This window comes from Leptonychotes weddellii, chromosome 1 (assembly GCF_054177405.1).
Source record: "Leptonychotes weddellii isolate Sample4059 chromosome 1, ASM5417740v2, whole genome shotgun sequence".
Lineage (NCBI taxonomy): Eukaryota > Metazoa > Chordata > Mammalia > Carnivora > Phocidae > Leptonychotes > Leptonychotes weddellii.
The window spans coordinates 154,784,671-154,804,253 of record NC_138369.1 but is presented as its reverse complement, the minus strand read 5'-3'; the positions used below and the strand labels follow the sequence as shown (position 1 = coordinate 154,804,253).

Sequence of the window (19,583 nt, the reverse complement as noted above, 5' to 3'; positions counted from 1 at the left end):
GGGGCCCCGCCTCAGTTGCTTACATAAGCAAACCAGGCTCTAAGCCTGTAATACTTCAAGGTTTAGAAATCAAAACTTAAGGACGACCAATCACAGTCAACTAAGGCAACCCAAATAAGGCAACTGCTTAAGCTGTAGTCAATCAATTTTTTTTTTTTTTCTTTGCTTCTGCTACTTCTCTAAAAGTCTTTCTTTTGCTCCTGTCAGAGGAGCACTACTGACCATTGCCAGTTTGGCACTGCCTAATTCCAATGAATTTTTGCTCAAATACACTCTTAAATTTTAATATGCCTCAGTTTATCTCTTAATGATTTTATTTTATTTTAAAAGTTTTTATTTATTTATTTGTCAGAGAAAGAGAGAAAGGAGAGAGAGCATGAGCAGGGGAGAAGCAGAGGGAGAGCGGGGAGCCCAATACGGGACTCAATCCCAGGACCCTGGGATCATGACCTGAACCAAAGGGAGACAGACGCTCAACCCACTGAGCCAACCAGACATCCCTCTTGTGAATGATTTTAAACGCAAGCATTATTTTAGTGGTTACTGTTGCTTCTCTCATCTGCTTTTTCAGAGTAGCAATAGCCAAATTTAATTAATGACAGGTTTAAATATACTATAATAAGGACTCAAAAATATTATGAAAAAGTCCGATATTAACCAAATGGTGAGCTAATGCCCACAAGATAGAGTCAACATTGCAACAACCGTAACCAAGGGTATTGTGACTATCCAGAGACAATTCTTTGTATAGAGAAATGAAAATGGATAACATTTTGAAATACTACCCACTTCATTTTCCATCTTGGTCATTGTCTTTTAAATCTGTAGTCTTCATGATTAAATGAGACATGAGTATGAGGGCCATTACCTTAGGAAAAAATGGAATAAAAAAGAATTCTGAAAGAGTCAAATTTTTGACTTTATAGCTCCAGAGTAGGCTTTTATAATTTTATATTAGGTATTAAGATGAAAGCTGAAGAATGTTTGAGAAGCAAATTCATACAAAGAGGTTTGTAATGAAATAGCAGCAGTTGCATTTTAATGTGTATCAAGGAAACTGGAGTACTCAAACATGGAACTCTTGCCCAAAACCAAAGGGTTTAGGAGAGTGAACAGTGGACCATTTCTCTCTCATAAAGAAGATAAAAGTACAACTATTTGAACTAAAGGAGATAACTGAACTTGATGTCACTGGGGTTTAGATACCAATGGGATGCTGAGCAGATGATAATAATTCTCCTAGACTTGCAAGTACTAGCTTTGGTTTTTGTTTTTATTAAAACCAAAAAATATCACTAAAAAAATCACTCATCATCCCATCACCCTGGTAATATATATCCCATGTTTATTCTGTTCGTCATTTTCATCCGTACGTATTTATGTATAATTATGTCTGCCTCTCTATCTGTGCGTGTACCTGTGCCTGCAACTCTGCATCTGTATCTACATCTGTAGCTCGAGCTGGACCCGTATCTGTTTCTAAAAGTGGCATGTTCTGGGAAATTCTGGGAACATGGTGACAACTGGAAAGGAAACTCAAAAAACTCATTGTCAATGTTTACAACAAAACTGGGTCATGAGCTACTCCTTTGAACCTCAAAATTTAAGCACTGGAAACAAATCAACAGCCACGAAACCTGTAGGACGACAACATTTTCTTTTTCTTTTCTTTTTTTTTTTTTGGACAACATTTTCATTGGAAGAAGCTATATGGTAGCAATAGAATGACTGAAGGACCTGAGCATAGGAACCCACAAAAGAGCCAACAGGTACTCACTGGAAAGTTTAAGGAGCTGGAACTGGAGAGCCCCCATAACTCTTGAAACTGATTAACCAGAGTTTCCTTCCAGGAGAGGGTCCTTTATTAGGGAGAAACTGCCAAAAATAGAATCAGTATTGGTCAGGATAGGGACAAGAACAAGAAAGAGAAAATGACGTCTGTGTAAAAGTGGGAAAGGGAAATAGAACTAGAAAATCTCAGAAAGCAAGCCACCGTGTATTTTATTTTAACACTACCTGCAAATGCTGGAAGAAGGAGCTCTCTGAAGTTAGAAAATACCATTTGAACCAAGGTCTCTTCTAAAAGTTCAGGAAAATAATTTCACATAAAAATGAACAACAAAAAAGTGTTGTGGCTAAATCCCATTAAAAAATATCAAAATACAAAGAGAATGAGAATAAAAGCATGCCAGAGTGATATGCCTGTAAAAGAGATCAAAGTTATAACATGCTATTTCAAGTAAGTTTAAAGGTGGTAAGTGTGTGTGTGTGTGTGTGTTTGTGTGTGTTTGTGTGTGTGTATGTGTGTGTGTATTATATATATATTCACACTGAAAAGGCCTGGGAACGATGACAACATTGCCAGCATCAGTGCATATTTCTGGGGATCAAACTGTGTGTTGAAATACCTTATAACTTTCAAGAGAAATGGAGAAATGTACAAGATGAGTTTGTTAAATCTGTTGTACTGGGTAGCAAGGGAGCTACCAGAGACTTTTTATGATCTTGTCAAAAGGAATTAGCATTAACTTAAAGAGTTTCCCACTGGCTAATACAGTTGACCCTTGAACAACACAGGTTTAAGTGATCCCTCATACCTGGATTTTTTACAGTACAATACTATAAATGCATTTTTTCTCTTCCTTATGATTTTCTTAATAAGATTGTTTTCTCTAGCTTACTTTATTGCAAGACTATAGTATATAACATATAACATACAAAATATGTGTTAATCAACTATGTTATTGATGAGGCTTCTTGTCAACATCAATAGGCTATTAGTAGTTAAGTCTGGAGGAGTCAATGCAGATTTTTGACTGTGCAGGGGGTCAGCACCCTAACCCACATGTTTTTTAAGGGTCAACTCTATAGGACAATTTGAACTCCAATAAGCATAAGAAATACATGTATTAAACTCAGTATGTTTAAATACATAGGTTTGTTAGGGGTGAGAGAGAGTCTGCTTTGTGTGATTGGAGTCCTGGGATTCCCCAGGAGAAGATTTACCTGGGGATCTGTGCTTCAATAAAGACAGCCAGGAGGAAACTAGCAAGCACACAGCAGTTTATTAAAGTGAAAGTACACTGTCAAAGTGGGAGAGTAGGCAGGTTCCATGTGATGGAACCAGACCATAGATTGTTTCAGGATTGGATATGATTGGGTCTCTCTGGGCTGGGAGGACCTGGACTATAGTGGGGATGGTATCTACTGGAGTTGGCTTCCAGTCATTTGGGGAACTCCTCCCACAGGTTGAGCAGGGGAGGGTTTCACCCTACAAGGTTTCTACCCACCATCATTGTGGTAGCCTTTCTCTATGGGCGGGGCTGTACCTGCAATGCAAATGTGTTATAATGAGTCTAGGGATTACCCTGGGGCAGAGGTGGAAGAGGAGAACGCATGCTCTGCACCTGTGACTCTTGATCTATCAGGCGGAAGGTCTTAGAAGCTACAAGGTCAGGATGTTGAGCTCTCCATCTTATAATATGTAGATTATTTTATTATTTTTTTTTATCACCATCCTTGCCTCCAGCTCATGTCTCTATCATTCCCCTTCAAGGACTTGGGACTCTGCATCTGGGTGTTCCTTCCACTGCTCATATCTAGCTTCTCCCTTACAGGTTTATAATGATATAAAAATTAGTCACTTTTTTAGTGATGTAAGGGATCAATACTTATCTTGAGAAATGGTATATAGGGGCACCTGGGTGGCTCAGTTGGTTAAGCGACTGCCTTCGGCTCAGGTCATGATCCTGGAGTCCCTGGATCGAGTCCCACATCGGGCTCCCTGCTCGGCAGGGAATCTGCTTCTCCCTCCGACCCTCCCCCCTTTCATGCTCTCTCTCTCTCAGTCTCTCTCTCTCAAATAAATAAATAAATAAAAATCTTTAAAAAAAAAAAGAAATGGTATATAAAGGGAAAGAATAAGACATTTATGTTGCTTTCTTATATGAACTGTACCACTGGCTGACCAAAGGGTAGAAAAGTCACTATGGCCAATCAGCTATTTCAAATTTTTTCTATAAATGAAACAAGTACTGTACTTAACAATAGCTATGAGGTTAACCAGCAATGCATTCATTTATTATCTATTCTGATGAACTAGTCCAATTAGTTGTTTTATCTGCTTCTGCTATTAAGAATTAAGAAGCTAAGGAAAAAGCCAGACTTAGTTTAATGTTTTTTCTGTATATTACTGAATATATTTGAGAATAGATGGTAAATTTCTCCCTTGAAACCATCTTTGACATATGCTCAAAGTGAGTTTTATAACCTACTGTAGGAGGAGAGATTTCTAAAATGTAGGCCCTGATACTGAGGTCTTCTATGGCTTATGGTAGTGCTGGGATTGGACAAACATCCATTTTTCTGGCAGAGATTCACGTGACTTCTAAGTACCTAAGTAGTGAACTAGCCCAACCTCTTTGGAATGAGAGAATCTCCTTGAAGGACCTGGGTGTGTGCATGTATTTTTAAAAATAATTAAGTGTTAATTTTTAACAGTGTCAGAACTCTGATAAACTTGTGTTAATATTTGCAGGATATTCCCCAGTAGAAGATTTCAGGTTTTGCCTAATATTTTTCTTAAAATAACGCTGTTTTGAGAACAATGTTGCTATTCCAACCTGTCATTCCCTGGGGCAAAAGAGCATGGCTGAATGTCCATGGTTGTATTTCCTGCCTCTTATCATATATCTGGAGCCTCCCTCCAATAAAGTATTTTGAGCCTAATACACCCTTTTTGCTATTTTTGTGAGACCTATTGTTCAGCTATTGTTCTTCAGCTTGCTGCTTTCCCTCCTTTACTTAGTTAAAAGATACTTTAGGAATATATTGACTATACATCAAGTCAGTAGGATGCCTTAGACATTTCTTCAGCCCCTCCAGTATATAACAGAAAAAAGAAGTGAAACCAGAGAAGTTATGACTTTCCAATGTTCACAAAGCAAGTTCACAGCTGATATTTTTTTGTAATTCTATTCAGGATGTGGGTTACTTTACATTGTTATGCATGTAACAACAATGAATAAAACCCTCCCTGGTTTGTTAATGGCTTCAAAGAGACTGAGTTACCAATATTGATCTTTTCTAAAGTTATATACAGAGAATACATACTACTATTTGTATAACTGATATTTTTTTCTTTTTATTAACATATAATGTATTATTTGTTTCAGGGGTACAGGTCTGTGATTCATCAGTCTTACACAATTCACAGCACTCACCATAGCACATACCCTCCCCGATGTCCATCACCCAGCCACCCCATATAACTGATATTTTTGTCCCAGATATGATACCAAATAAGTTGAAACATGTTAATATTGTTGCATTGATATTTGTACCACAATACATTCATGTTTGCTTTGCATTACCAATACTTCGTGGTACTTTAGCAATACTGGGAAAAAGAGGATACCATGTTGTAAGAGAGCTTTAATTACAATTGTAATGAGTGTTTGATTGCCAGAGTTGATTTCAGTTGTAATCAAGTAGCACCCTTTTTCCTGACCCCGTGGCAGCCTCGCCATGCTGACTGATTCTTTCTTGGAAAGGCAGATTTACCCTGTCTTGGTGACATATTCTAGTCTCGTTTTCCCCAGATAGCCTGTGAGAACTTTTGCTCTGTCTCGTTTTCCTATCTCTTAAAATTTGCCATATCCAAGTTTCTTTTCTTTTTTTAAAGATTTTATTTATTTATTTGACACAGAGAGATATAGCGAGAGAGGGAACACAAGCAGGGGGAGTGGGAGAGGGAGAAGCAGGCTTCCCGCCAAGCAGGGACCCCGATGCGGGGCTCGATCCCAGGACCCTGGGATCATGACCTGAGCCGAAGGCAGACGCTTAACGACTGAGCCACCCAGGCGCCCCCCAAGTTTCTTTTCTTGATTCTTTTACTTTCCGTCCCATACTCTTTGTTTTTCTAAATATTTCCACAACATCAACAATCATCTCCACTTACATTATTTGTAGCACTTTCAGCCTATTCCCAACTACTGGGGACTGCATTTCTAACTGCCTGGTAAGTCAGCTCATTTTGGCATTTGCTGGTATATCGAGTTTAATATGTCCAAGCCTGAAAACTCATTATCTCCTCAACATCCTAAACCAGCCTGCCCTCCTTATTTTCCTTTTTTCTGTTAGTGACACATCTTTCTCCCAGTTCCTCAGGCTCAGGGCCTAGGAATAATTTTTTCTTATCAGATATTTTCCCTTACCCTTGAAATTCAAAAAATTGTCAAGAATTGCAAATTTTCATTTGAAAAGTTTTTTAATCCAGCCTCATTTTTGCATTTCTTTCCTACAGTCCTAATTCATCTCTTTTATTAACTCTTTCCAGACCATTGCAAGAATGAACTGTTGGTCTCCCTACTTCTGAAAGTCTTTGTACGTTACTCCACAAACATGCTTAAAGGTTCACATGCTTAAAGGCTGCCAGGGGTCCCCAGTGGCTAATGGTGGATTTTTGTCAAAGCATAATAATTTCTTTAGGAAATGGCTCCAAACTACCTTGCTAATAATTGTCCTTTTCTTTCACTTAGCTACAGGTGCCTAAATTTGCTTCTCAATTTTAATGTGCATATAAATCAAATGTAGTTCTTGTACTCTTCTTGAAAAGTATTATGTTGTTGTTTTTTTTCTTTTTTGGTTCTGTGCTGTTCACTGCCTGCAGGGCCTTGTCTCCCCATCTCCCTCTATTATAATCCTATGCCAACAGCAAAGCACATCTCAAAAGCCAACCCATCCATGAGATTTTATTTGCATGAATTTTATATGTTCTTCTTTCAAATTTTCAAACATCTGTATGTATATTGTCCATAACAAACTATATTACCTCACATGACAGTTTCTCAAATAGAATGTAAGAATTTTGAAGACAGGCTATGCTTTATTTTGCTTTCTATCCCCCGTAGGCCTTACACAACACTTCACATGCACGAGGTGTTCAGTAACTATTTTTTAAGTGGAATTATTCTGCATGGTTGAGTCACACTGGTAGAATAAACCACTAGTAAAAAGACTCGAGTTCATAATTAATGTTTGTGATATTTCCTGTAAACTGGAAAAGCTTAGATTCTATTTAGCTGTGGCCTTTTCAGAAATGTTTGTATGAATTCCAAATATCAAACTCTGCCCTATTGTTAAAATAACAGCAGATTTCAAATCAACTTGATGTTTGAGATTAAAAGAGAAAATGCTATGTAGTAATGAGTATAAAGAAGATTAAACCTTTAAAAACAAAAACAAAAACAGGAAAACCTAAATTGGTAAAAATAAGTAGGAATGAAGGTGTTTCTGTGGCTGAACTGGATATTTTTACCAACTTATTCAACATATTGTTTGAGAAATCCTGTGTGTTCTCAGAGGTTGTCTTAATTTGTCACCACTCAAGCAGAGGGCAAGTTGTGTCTGTTGTTAAGTGAGAATTGCTGGAGCATTAGACTTACAGGTAAAATGCCCCTGGTGTGCTCATTCGGCATTCACATTTTTTGTGCTGTTGTTATGTGCCAAGTAATGTGTTATAAATGCAGAATTGAAAATCATCATCTTTTTTTTTAAGATTTTATTTATTTATTTGAGAGAGAGACAGAGAGAGCACAAGCAGGGGGAGCGGCAGGCAGAGGGAGAGGGAGAAGCAGGCTCCCCGCTGAGGAGAGAGCCCGATGTGGGAGTCAATCCCAGGACCCTGGGATCGTGACCTGAGCCGAAGGCAGACGCTTAACCGACTGAGCCACCCAGGTGCCCCCAAAATCATAATCTTCTTAAAATCTAGTGAGGAGATAGAAAAATAATCACGAATCAAACAATATGACAAGTTGTTAACTGAAGAAGCTATGGAATCCAAAAGAAAAGTAGGATTTGCTTAATAGAACAGGCAGGGGAGGACACTCACATTCAGCAATATTCCTTAGTCTTTTTCTTTTTTCTTCCATGATCACTGCCCTCCACCCCACCCCCCACCCAGAGACTTTTTTAGACTCTTTGTTCACCCATCACCATGAAATGGTAATACCGTAGAAATATTATATGTCCCTTTATGTACTGTGGCATGTTGGAGAGCCACAAACCATTGTATACTAACATTTCTTTTTTGTCCCTGAAGAACCAGTTTTCATCACCTTAGCGGAGAATGCCTGACGTAGAAGGCCTAGATCTTGTCAACTAATGCGAATGCCCTAGGGTCAACTTTGGCCATCTTGGTGTCATACTGCCCCCATATCGTTGTCCCTACTTTGCTCTCAGTTATTTTCAACTGATCATGACTTAAACATTGCAACTAGCTGGCTTTTGGGCTGACCTCTTTGCATTTAGTAAGTTGAGATTTTGTTTTTAGTAACAGAAAAGTGAAAACTAACAGTAGTTTATGCAAGATGGTTTCTTGCTCACTATCCTTCACGTAGAGAAAGGCCAGAGATAGGCAAACCAGGGCTGAGAGTACGATTCTGCTCTACGTTGTCTTGAAGGATTCAGACTCCTTCCAATTAAAACTGTTTTGTCAACTCTACACTGTGGCCCTTGTCCAAGTTGGCTTCTACAACCTATGTAGCAGGATGAAGGAACATTGAAGCTGGGGAAGACCATGTGACAGCTGTCTGTTAAGGTAGGATTCAGGAAGCTGCCACATAGCATTCTGACTCATGGCACATTGGCCAAGACTTAGGTATGCCCCAGGACACTGGGACATGCTGCCTTTATTCAGGTGGCCTTGTGCCCAGCTAAAATTTTTATGGAAAATGAGAGGATAGAAAATAGGGACCACTAGGGTTTATGTTACTCCTTGCCAGGAATTTTTGCTTTGAATAAATTATTTTTGCTAAATAAATAAAATTGTAGTACCGATTGGGTTAAAACACAATGCATTAAAATGGCTTATAGTCAAAGATTTAACCAATCAAACTTTTAACTATTCTTTTTTCCCCCCATGTATTTCTTATCTAGGCATGATTTTTATATTTAGTAGACAGATGCAGTTATTTATTTTTTCATTTAATGTTATAAATAAGCATTTTTCATGTTACACAATCCTCATAATTTTAATGGCTTTATATTTATTATAATGAATATTTTCATGCATATTAACTTTTCCTCATTTTTTTTCCTTCCTATTTTCCCTCTTTTATCTTTTCATCAAAAGATAATTGGGTTAAAGGGTACAATTATTTTATATGTCTTGGAATACCTTGAAACATCATTTTTCCAGAAGGAATCTGACCATTTATTATTTTTATAAGTTATGTATGAGAGCACCTGCTTGATTACCAAATTTCCTCATTTTATTGGTTTAAAAAGGCACATTACTCTTATCTCATTGTTTTCTTTTGGTAACTAGCAGAATGGAATATTTTTGTTTTTAAAGATTCTATGTATTTATTTGAGAGGGAGAGAGCACAAGAGAGAGCACAAGGGTGGGGAGGGGCAGAAGGAGAAGGAGAAGCAGGTTCCCCACTGAGCAGGGAGCTAGATTCAGGGCTCCTTGCAAGGACCCTGGGATCATGACCTGAGGGAAAGGCAGATGCTTCACCAACTGAGCCACCCAGGTGCCCTTCTCTGAGAATTGAACATTGTTATATAGATATTTTACTTTACTAACTTTAGTTTAAATTGTTCATATCCTTTTTTATATTTTAGTGTTTTTTATACCAATTTGCATAAATCTTTTTTATACAGTACAGATATTGTTTTTTTAAATATATAGAAAATTTGCTGCAAATATTTGTATGGATCTGTTTCCCTTCTTATAAAATCATTTTTATTATCATTATAAATAGATATATTTATATAATGTATCTGCCAATCTTTTTATATAGCTCCTTTATCAGCATTTATTGCTCATCATTTTAAAATAGCATCTCTCTTTCCATTTATGAAGTAACACTTATAATACATAAATATGTAATAGGTATTTGTGTGCATATATGTATATAAGTGTACCCTGAATTATTATTGTTTTCTGTTTTTGCAATAATCTCCCCTGATTTAATGATGTTTTAAAATATATTTTTCAATGATGAATAATGTTAGCTCTTATGTTACCTGTCATATCCTTTCTTTTGAATAATATCCATTTTTAAGGATATTTATTTTTTAATGGAGTATCATTAAGGAGAATAAAATCCCACTCAAAATACTGGCTTTGGACACAGGGGCCTAAACATTGGTAAATGAGTACAGGGGAATAGGCCCCTCCACCACCCACCACCCCAGCAACAGTACCTGTATGGAACACTCTGAGAATATTCCTGCTCATTGGTGCTGGGGGGAGGCTCAAGCTCAAATATGCATCCATTATTCTGAGGTAGGTTTTAAGTTACCTGAGTAGCTTTTACCAGTCACCTTTTTGGAATAGTGATGTATAAGAAATAATGTTTTACTCCAATTTTACTCCTCGAACAAACTTTACCTTCTTTATATTGGCCTATGATCTAGCAAACAACCACTAGTAACTTTTCAATCCCTGTTCTAGAGCCTAAAAGATCAAAGAATAAGAAAAGGGAGGAGGGATATTTATAGAGAATCTGACCTGGAGAGATGCATGGCAGAGAGAGGGGAAATAGAATTAGGAAGGAATGACTGAAATGATTCAGATACATGGCAATTCTCTTTTGGTTACTCTTCACACTTAAATGCCTAGGGCAGGGTGATCTGGTTTGTTCCCTTATCTCTGGTTTCCCCACACCTTCACATTTTTGGATTTCTGTGAGCCTGATCACATAGCCCCCTATCTGTCTTTCCCTACCTAGCCACCTGTCCCTTACTCCCTGTTACATGCAAGTTTGCACACTTTGTTATAAGAACAAATAGAAAACAATAGGTAGGAGCCAATTTATATGAATTTATTTACATTAGGCAGTCATAGCTTTAGATAAATTTCTTGGAAGTTGCAAGTTGAAATTTTATCTATGTTGCAGCTTACATCAAATAGTTCTTGAGTTCCATAAATCCCTTCATAAATATGCAGGCTCAATAGATGGAATGATGCTATATTGGTTTTAAACTATTTATCTTGTTTTCTTACATAATTTTTGCAGGAAAATTAAGTAGATGGGAGGGCTGATTATTTTGGCCATTTGATTCCTGAGTCTGTCCAAGAGGAGGAACAACCAAAGATCAGATTTATTATAAAATTTTGCAAAGTTCAGCTGACAAATTCCACCAATTTTTCTTTCCTCATATTCTCTGTCATAAGGAATTCTTCAGAAAAATAAAAATTTAAAAGGATAGGCAAAATGCATGTCAAACATCAATGAAAAGCAAATATTTAGAGCAGACATTTCTTAACCAAGGAAACATGTGTTTTGATAAATTTCCCTCTAATTAGTTTTCTCTTGAACACCTCTAAAATAAACACACACACAAAATCAGCCTTCAGGGTTTCTATTTGCTGTGATTGTGTGGTTCAACCCATTAGAAAACTAGCAGTACATAGGGCTTCCCACATTCCACTTGAGGAATCACAATTTCACAGTTGGTTCCCAGCACTGCCTTTCAGGGCTGCAATCATGAGTTTCTGGCTCTGGATGTGCAGGCAGAAGTCTCTTATGTTGGCTTCTCAAAGGGGAAGGAGAAACACTAGAGGAAACAGCAATTATATCACTCTATAATAACACAAGAGCTATAGAATTGTTCCTAATACTCACATGTACGTTACTGATATAATGTGTCTCTTTTCCCCTCAAATAATGATTTTTTTTTTTCAGAATGAAAATGGTACAGATTTGTACAAGCTAAACCACAGGAAGAAGGCTGGGAAACTAAAGTAATTTGCCTTATATATTTAGAGCATTATTTAACTGGGGTCTTAAAAAAAATGACCAAATCCAAGTATTTAATCAGCTATGAAATCTCTGATATAAAAATGTTTTATAGATAAAGTACATATTTTTTAAAAGATCTGTCTTATTAAAAATATGAAAATAAACCAATTTATAGGACATAATCTCATCATATTCAGGGCAATAGGGCATGTTAAACTTATGTTTTGTGGTACTTTTCTAAAAAACAAGGTCACTGAGCATCCAGAAGAGTCTGAAGTTATTTTAGCCTGTGCTACTCCAGTACTCTGGAGACATATGACATCAGGCTCCTCACTAGCGCTCCTTCCAACCCGAGGCGATGTGATACATGAGAAATCACACAGGCCTTGAAGTCAGCTAAACTTGGGACACATTATAGCTTCTCACTCCTTCTGTGTCCCCGGGTAAGTTTCTTAACTTGTCTCTCCCTTTTGTAAAAATGTAAAAATTGAGACAAATACCTACTTGCCAGGTCATTGTGAAGGTCTGTGATAATGTATTTAAAGTATCCACCATAAACTAGTGGGTATTGTGCTAAGCAAAATAAGTCAGTCAGAGAAAGACAAATACCGTATGATTTCACTCATATGTGGAATTTGAGAAACAAAACAAATGAACATAGGGGAAGGGAAGGAAAAATAAAATAAGATAGAAACAGAGAGGGAAGCAAACCATTAGAGACTCTTAACTATAGGAAACAAATGGAGGGTTGCTTGAGGGGAGGTGGGTGGGGGGATTGGGTAACTGGGTGATGGGCATTAAGGAGGACACTTGATGTAATGAGCACTGGGTGTTATATGCAACTGATGAATCACTAAATTCTACCCCTGAAACTAATAATATACTATATATTAACTAAATTGAATTTAAATAAAAAATTAAAATAAAGTATCCACCATAATGACTATAAAAGCATGGAGATTTAATAACTAGTGGGAAGTACTATTTTTATCCTCTTTTCTCTCATCTATCCTACATTATTTTCATGGGTCATGAGTGGCAAATATATCTTAATTGCACATACTTGCATTTCCACCCTCATCCTCTTTCCACACCCCTGAAGACACTGTAGATTGATAATGGCACTGTATTTCACTGTGTTCGAACAGTCCTAGAATCGAATCATCTTACTAATTTGCTGAGGGAGATACTGTATTATGTTTTGTTGTTGTTGTTTGGTAGGTGTTATGATTTCCAAGACACATTACATGCAAGAAATGATACATTTGTTTCATCATTTCTCAATTTTTCCATTTGAGTTTTATTACAGTTTAATTTTGTACAATACTAGAAGAATAAAGTAAGTGAGAATTCATTTGTGCTATCAATGTTTTGAGGGCTGATACAGAGTAAATCAGGTTCTATTATGAACAGGTACCTAATTCTCACCTGGTTAGTCTCTGCTCATTTCATAAAGAGATCCCGAATCCAAAGGGAAAAGAGTCCCCAACAGGAGTCTTCTCTTTCTGTGCTGAGAAAGTCCAAAACCAAGTGTGCTTTTGAATATACGTATGAGGGAATGGGGAGAGATAGTCTACCTTAAGCACTAGGTCTGCACTGTACCAAAGACGGTCAACAGTTAGTGTCAACCCAAAGCAGAAGTTCCCAAGGATAATTTAATTAAGACAGGTGGGAAAAGCTGTATCAAAGAGTTGCAATAATTGCCTTCATTTTCCTGTTATCTTTTTTTTTTTTAGTGTTATTGAAGGTCATGATTTAGATCTCTATGTATGCTAATGAGATCTCTCTGCAATTACACTCTTTGCCTAATTCTGGATTAGAAGGGTCCCAATAGTTTTCAATGATGTTGCTTTTTTCAATAAATGGTAAATTTTTAGTTCTTTTGTAGATTTGGTTCTTTTACAACTGAAAATTACTTCCATAAAAGATAGATATAAAACAATGTATATATGTATGTATTTAGAGATGAGTACCCTCATATTAAGTGAGTAGTGAACAAATCTCCCTTTCAGAAAGAAAAGAAAAATATTTAAATTTAAGGTGATCTTTTTGTTGTGTGTTATGCAGGATTCTGAGATGGCCCTCAGACTTCCCCCTCCTGGAGTACATGTTCTGTAGTATCGCTTCCTTTTGGGTGTGGATGGGACCTGTGAGTAGATTGGATGTCACTCCTGTGATTAGGTTACATTATATTATAAAGGTAAAGGGAATTTTCAGATGGAATTAAGGTTGCAAATCAGTTGACTTTGAGTTAATCACAAGGAATTATCCTGGGTGGTCCTGATTTAATCAGGTGAGCCATTAAAAGAGACTGGGCTCTTCTAATATTAGAGAGATTTGAAGCAGCAAATGTTCTCTTGTTGGCCTTGAAGAAGCAGTTGCCATCTTATAGAGAGGACAACATGAAAGGGACAAATGGCTTGTTAGAACAACACCTGGCTGACAGGAAAAAGCAGGGACCTTTTTCACAGTTGCAAGGAACAACTGTGAAAGATTTTGTTAAGAACCAATGGGTTTAGAAGAAGACCCTGAATCTCAGATAAGAACACAACCCCAGCCCACAAACAACTTGATTTCACTCCGTTAGTCCCTGAGACGCCCCATTTAACCAGTGTCCAGACTCCTGAAAACTGTGAGATGAGAATTTGTATAGTCATAAACTACTAAGTTTGTAGTGATTTTTTACATAGCAATAGAAAACTAATACACTGGACTAAGAAAAAAATTGAATCCATCATTTTCTTCTTTACATAAGAAAAAAAAATTCCCCCACCCCCTTAAAGTTAATTATTTCACTTTGGGGGTGTTTTGATTCCATCCTGTATCTTTGATGTCATTGTGTACTCATATCTCTAATGAACATTTAACCATGCCAGACAATATAGACAATCTTGTATCTCTTCTATGTCTCTCTTTAGATATTTCTGAAGCTTGTGCTCATTTTGGCTGCACATATACTAAATATCTGTAGCTTTATCTAAAAGAGTTGTCTATCTGTAATTGCTTTCTGAAATTTACCTTCTGTCATTCACTGCAAACTAACTTGCCCCCATTAATCTACAGAAACATTATTGCCATGTTTGTTCATAATATTCTTGCAAATGAGTCCAGTAGACACTTTTCAGTTCTTATCATCCTTGACCACTCAGTAGCATTAATGCATTCGTTTTTCAAAGCAGTTCTTGTGGCTTTCATCACATTTTACTTCTTCTCATTTTCTGATTTAATCCCTGACTACTTTTTTTTTCCCCTTTGGCATTAATTGTTGGTGTTATTCAGGCTCCATTTGTCAGCTTAAATAGTATCCCTGAACAATCTCATTTACTCCCTTTATTTCAATTGCCATATATATGCTGATGATCAGTCTCTGGAACAGATCTTTCTTCTTTGCTTCAAACCTGTGTGTCCAGTAGTCTATAGGATGCCTCCATTTGGATAACTTAGGCATCGTTAGTGCAATATACATAAAGTTCAATTCATATCTTACATCTCAGATTTGGTCTTTTCCTACTGATCCTGTCTTAGTGAATACCATCTCCCTGGTTACTCAATTTAAGGGACTTGATATTATCTTAGATCTGCTGTTAGGCTTCTCCCTTTCGTTTATCTCCATATTTATTCACTTACCACACTCTGCTAGTCTTACTGTATCATATTTATATCCACTTTTAAGTGTTTAGAAGGCACCAGTATCTCTTTTCATATTCTGCAATGTCCTCAAAGCCAGTTTCTCTTTTCAATCTAATTGATCTGTTTCTCTGCATTGCACCTGACATAATCGTTATAATGCTCACATGTGACTGTGTCACTTCCCTGCTTAAAACTTGAATGACCTCTTTTTTTCTGGGTGGAATCCCAAACTCTTCAACAGAGCACACAATCCTTTCATCATTCTTCTATCCTTACTTTTGCCACCCCCTCCCCCACTGCTGTCCACCAACCTTTTCTGCTGTCCAGCTCCTTGCCTCCAGGTCTTCTCATTACATGTCCTCTGCTGGGAAACTTCCATGTCCACCTCACTTCTTTCAGTTGGTCCAGTTACTCCTTACTCTGAGGTTGAAGAAGCCTTCTCTGATCTATCACACATGCATTAGGTGCTTGTGTCTTGTACATCATAGCACTGTGTCCTTAGATTTCAAACTCTGTTACAGTTGAGTGACTTTTCTACTCTTTCAGGCAATAACTTCCTTTAGGATGGGCCTGTTTTCTTTTCATGGTTGAAACCTGGTGCCTAATTCTAACATAGTGCTTAACACAGCATAAATGTTTTAGGAAAAGGTTATTGATTTTCCAAATTATAGCTAACTTTTATCATATCATTAAAATGTACTAATGTACAATATTACCTATATCAGTGAATTTCTTGTTTCAATGACAAATATCCCATATATAAAACTATACTATCAATTTTTACTCATATAATATTTCCTAAAAATGAAATAATATAAGCAAATTTAGGTAAAAAAAAATTAAGGAATATTTCCTTTATAGTCTGCTTATATGTCAACTCAGTTACTGTGTTTTTTGTCTTATTAATGCAAGGTTAGTACCTTATTCAACATAGTACTGGAAGTCCTAGCCATAGCAATCAGATAAGAAAAAGAAATAAGAGGCATCTATATTGGTAGAGAAGAAGTTAAACTGTCACTATTTGCAGATGACATGATACTGTACAGAGAAAATCCTAAAGACTCCACCAAAAAACTTTACCAGAACCGATAAATGAATTTGGTAAAGTTGCAGGATACAAAATTTATATGCAGAAATCAGTAGCATATCTATACACTAAAAATCAAGTAGCAAAAAGAGAAGTTACACTGTTTTAATTACACCAAAAAGAATAAAATACCTGGAAATAAACTTAACCAAAGAGATGAAAGACCTATACTTTGAAAACTATAAAACACTGATGAAAGAAATTGAAGATAATGCAAACATATGGAATACTCATAGATTGGATGTATTAATATTGTTAAAATGTCTATAGTAGGGGCACCTGGGTGGCTCAGACAGTTAAGCGTCTGCCTTAGGCTCGGGGTCATGATCCCAGGGTCCTGTGATTGAGCCCCGCATCGGGCTCTCTGCTGAGCAGGGAGCCTGCTTCTCCCTCTCCCTCTGCCTGCTGCTTCCCCTGCTTGTACACTCTCTCTCTCTGTCAAAAATAAATAAAATCTTAAAAAAAAAAATGTCCATAGTCTGCAAAGGAATCTACAGATTCAATGCAATCCCTATTAAAATACCAACGACATTTTTCAGAGAACTAAAATAACAGTAAAATATGTACGGAATCACAAAAGACCTCAAATAGCCAAAGTAATCTTGAGAAAAAAGAACAAAGCGGAAATATCACAATTCCAGATTTCAGGATATACGACAAAGCTGTATTAATCAAAACATTATCGTACTCACACAAAAATAGATATATAGATCAATGGAACAGAATAGGGAGCCTAGAAATAAACCCATACTTATATGGCCAATTAATCTATGACAAAGGAGACAAGAGTATATAATGGGGAAAAGACCGTCTGTTTAATAAATGGTGCTGGAAAAACTTGATAGCTACAAATAAAAGAATGAAACTGGACCACCTTTTAGCACCACACACACACACACCCCAAAAAACAAAAAAACCTCAAAATGGATTAAAGACCTAAATGTGAGACTTGAAACTATAAAAATCCTAGTAAATTCTCTGACATCAGCCATTGCAACATTTTCCTAGACATGTCTCCTAAGACAAGGGAAAGAAAAGCAAAAACAAACTATTGGGACTATATCAAAATGAAAAGTTTTTGCACAGCAGAGGAAATCATCAAGAAAACAAAAAGGTAATCTACTGGATGAGAGAAGGCATTTCAAATGATATATGCAATACAGCATTAATATCCAAATATATAAAGAACTTCTACAACTCATCACCAAAAACCAACAATCCAATTAAAAAATGGACAGAGGACCTGAATAGATATTTTTCCATAGAAGACATACAGATGCCAACAGACACGTGGAGAGATTCTCAACATCACTAATCATCAGGAAAATGCAAATCAAAACCACAATGAGGGGTGCTTGGGTGGCTCAGTTGATTAAGTGTCCAACTCTTGATCTCAGCTCAGGTCTTGATCTCAGGGTTGCTTGAGTTCAAGCTCTACATTGGACTCCATGCTGGGCATGTAGCCTACTTAAAAACAAACCAATAAATAAACACCACAAGGAGGTATCACCTTCTAGATGTTGGAAAGGCTAGACAAGAAATGACAAGTGTTGGCAAAGATAGAAAAAAAGAGGCATCTATTTTGATAAAGAAGAAGTTAAACTATCACTATTTGCAGATGACATGATACTGTACAGAGAAAATCCTAAAGACTCCACCAAAAAACTTTACCAGAACTGATAAATGAATTTGGTAAAGTTGCAGGATACAAAATTGATATGCAGAAATCAGTAGCATATCTATACACTAAAAATGAAGTAGCATAAAGAGAAATTACACTGTTTTAATTTCACCAAAAAGAATAAAATATCTGAAATAAAATACCTGTATACTCTTATACACTGTTGGTAGGAATGTAAATTGGTGCAGCCACTGTGGAAAACAGTATGGAGGTTCCTTAAAAAATTAAAAATGGAAATACCATATGATCCAATGATCCCACTATTGGGTATTTACCCAAATAAAATGAATACACTAATTTGAAAAGATATAGACACTCCTATGTTTATTGCCAGCATTATTTACAAAAGCTACGATATGGAAGCAACCTAAGTGTCCACAGATAGATGAATGGATAAGGAAGATATGGTATAGATAGATAGATAGATTGATTGATTTAGTGATATTAATCATAAAAAAGAATGAAATCATGCCATTTGAGACAGCATAATGGAACTGGAGGGTATAATTCTGAGTAAAATTAGTCAGAGAAAGAAAAATATTATATGATTTCACTAATATGTGGAATCTAAAAAAACAAAAACAAAATAAACAAAAAAACAGAATCAGACCTATAAATAGAATAAACTGATAGTTGCCAGAGGGGAGGGTTGGGGGGCTGGGCAAAAAGGGTGAAGAGGAGAAGGAAATACAGGCTTCCAGTTATGGAATGAACAAGTCACTGGAATAAAAGACACAGCGTAAGGAATAAAATGATGTTGTAACAGCGATATATGGGGACAGATGTTAGCTACACTTGTATTGAACATAGCATAATGTGTAAACTTGTGAATCACTGTGTTGTACACCTGAAATTAATGTAACATTGTTTGTCAACTATACTCAAATTAAAAAAAATAAATGAAGAAAGGTTAGTGAAGCAAATTCAATAGTATGCACATTTTAAAATTTTATTTACATATCTATGATTTAAAAGTATAAAGCAATGATTTTAATAAAACAATCAATACAGAAATAACTTGTTATGATACTGCTTGTTTTTCAATTTATGTGGTTTATAATGTAATCCATCCATATTATCTTAAAAAGACTACATGTATACTAGTATATAAAAAGGAGATAATTGAAGTAATTATCTAGACTTTTTAAAAGTCTATTTATTTATTTAAGTAATCTCTATACCCAGTGTGGGGCTCAAACTCCCAACTCTGAGAGCACTGTTTGGTACTCAAGAGATCAAAAGTCCCATGCTCTTCCAGCTGAGCTAGCCAGGCGCCCCTAGATTGTTAAAGTAAAACAAAACAATGAGGCAAACCTTAAAATTTGAATTAAAATGGCAAAATTTCTATTTATACATTTTACTTTTCAGTTTTACATATTTTTTTGGAAAAAAATGTTCTATTTTCTTAGTCATCTAAACTTGAAATCCCAAG

General features: G+C 36.3%; 1 long non-coding RNA gene across 1 annotated transcript in view; it reads left to right on the top strand.

Annotated features, from left to right (window-relative positions):
- Positions 1-19,583, top strand: part of LOC115945077 (uncharacterized) — a 192,885-nt gene that overhangs the window by 162,949 nt on the left and 10,353 nt on the right. Inside the window, exon 7 of the long non-coding RNA XR_014138614.1 lies at positions 11,697-11,755. This is a non-coding gene — a long non-coding RNA (uncharacterized LOC115945077). The remainder of the gene's footprint in view (positions 1-11,696; positions 11,756-19,583) is intronic.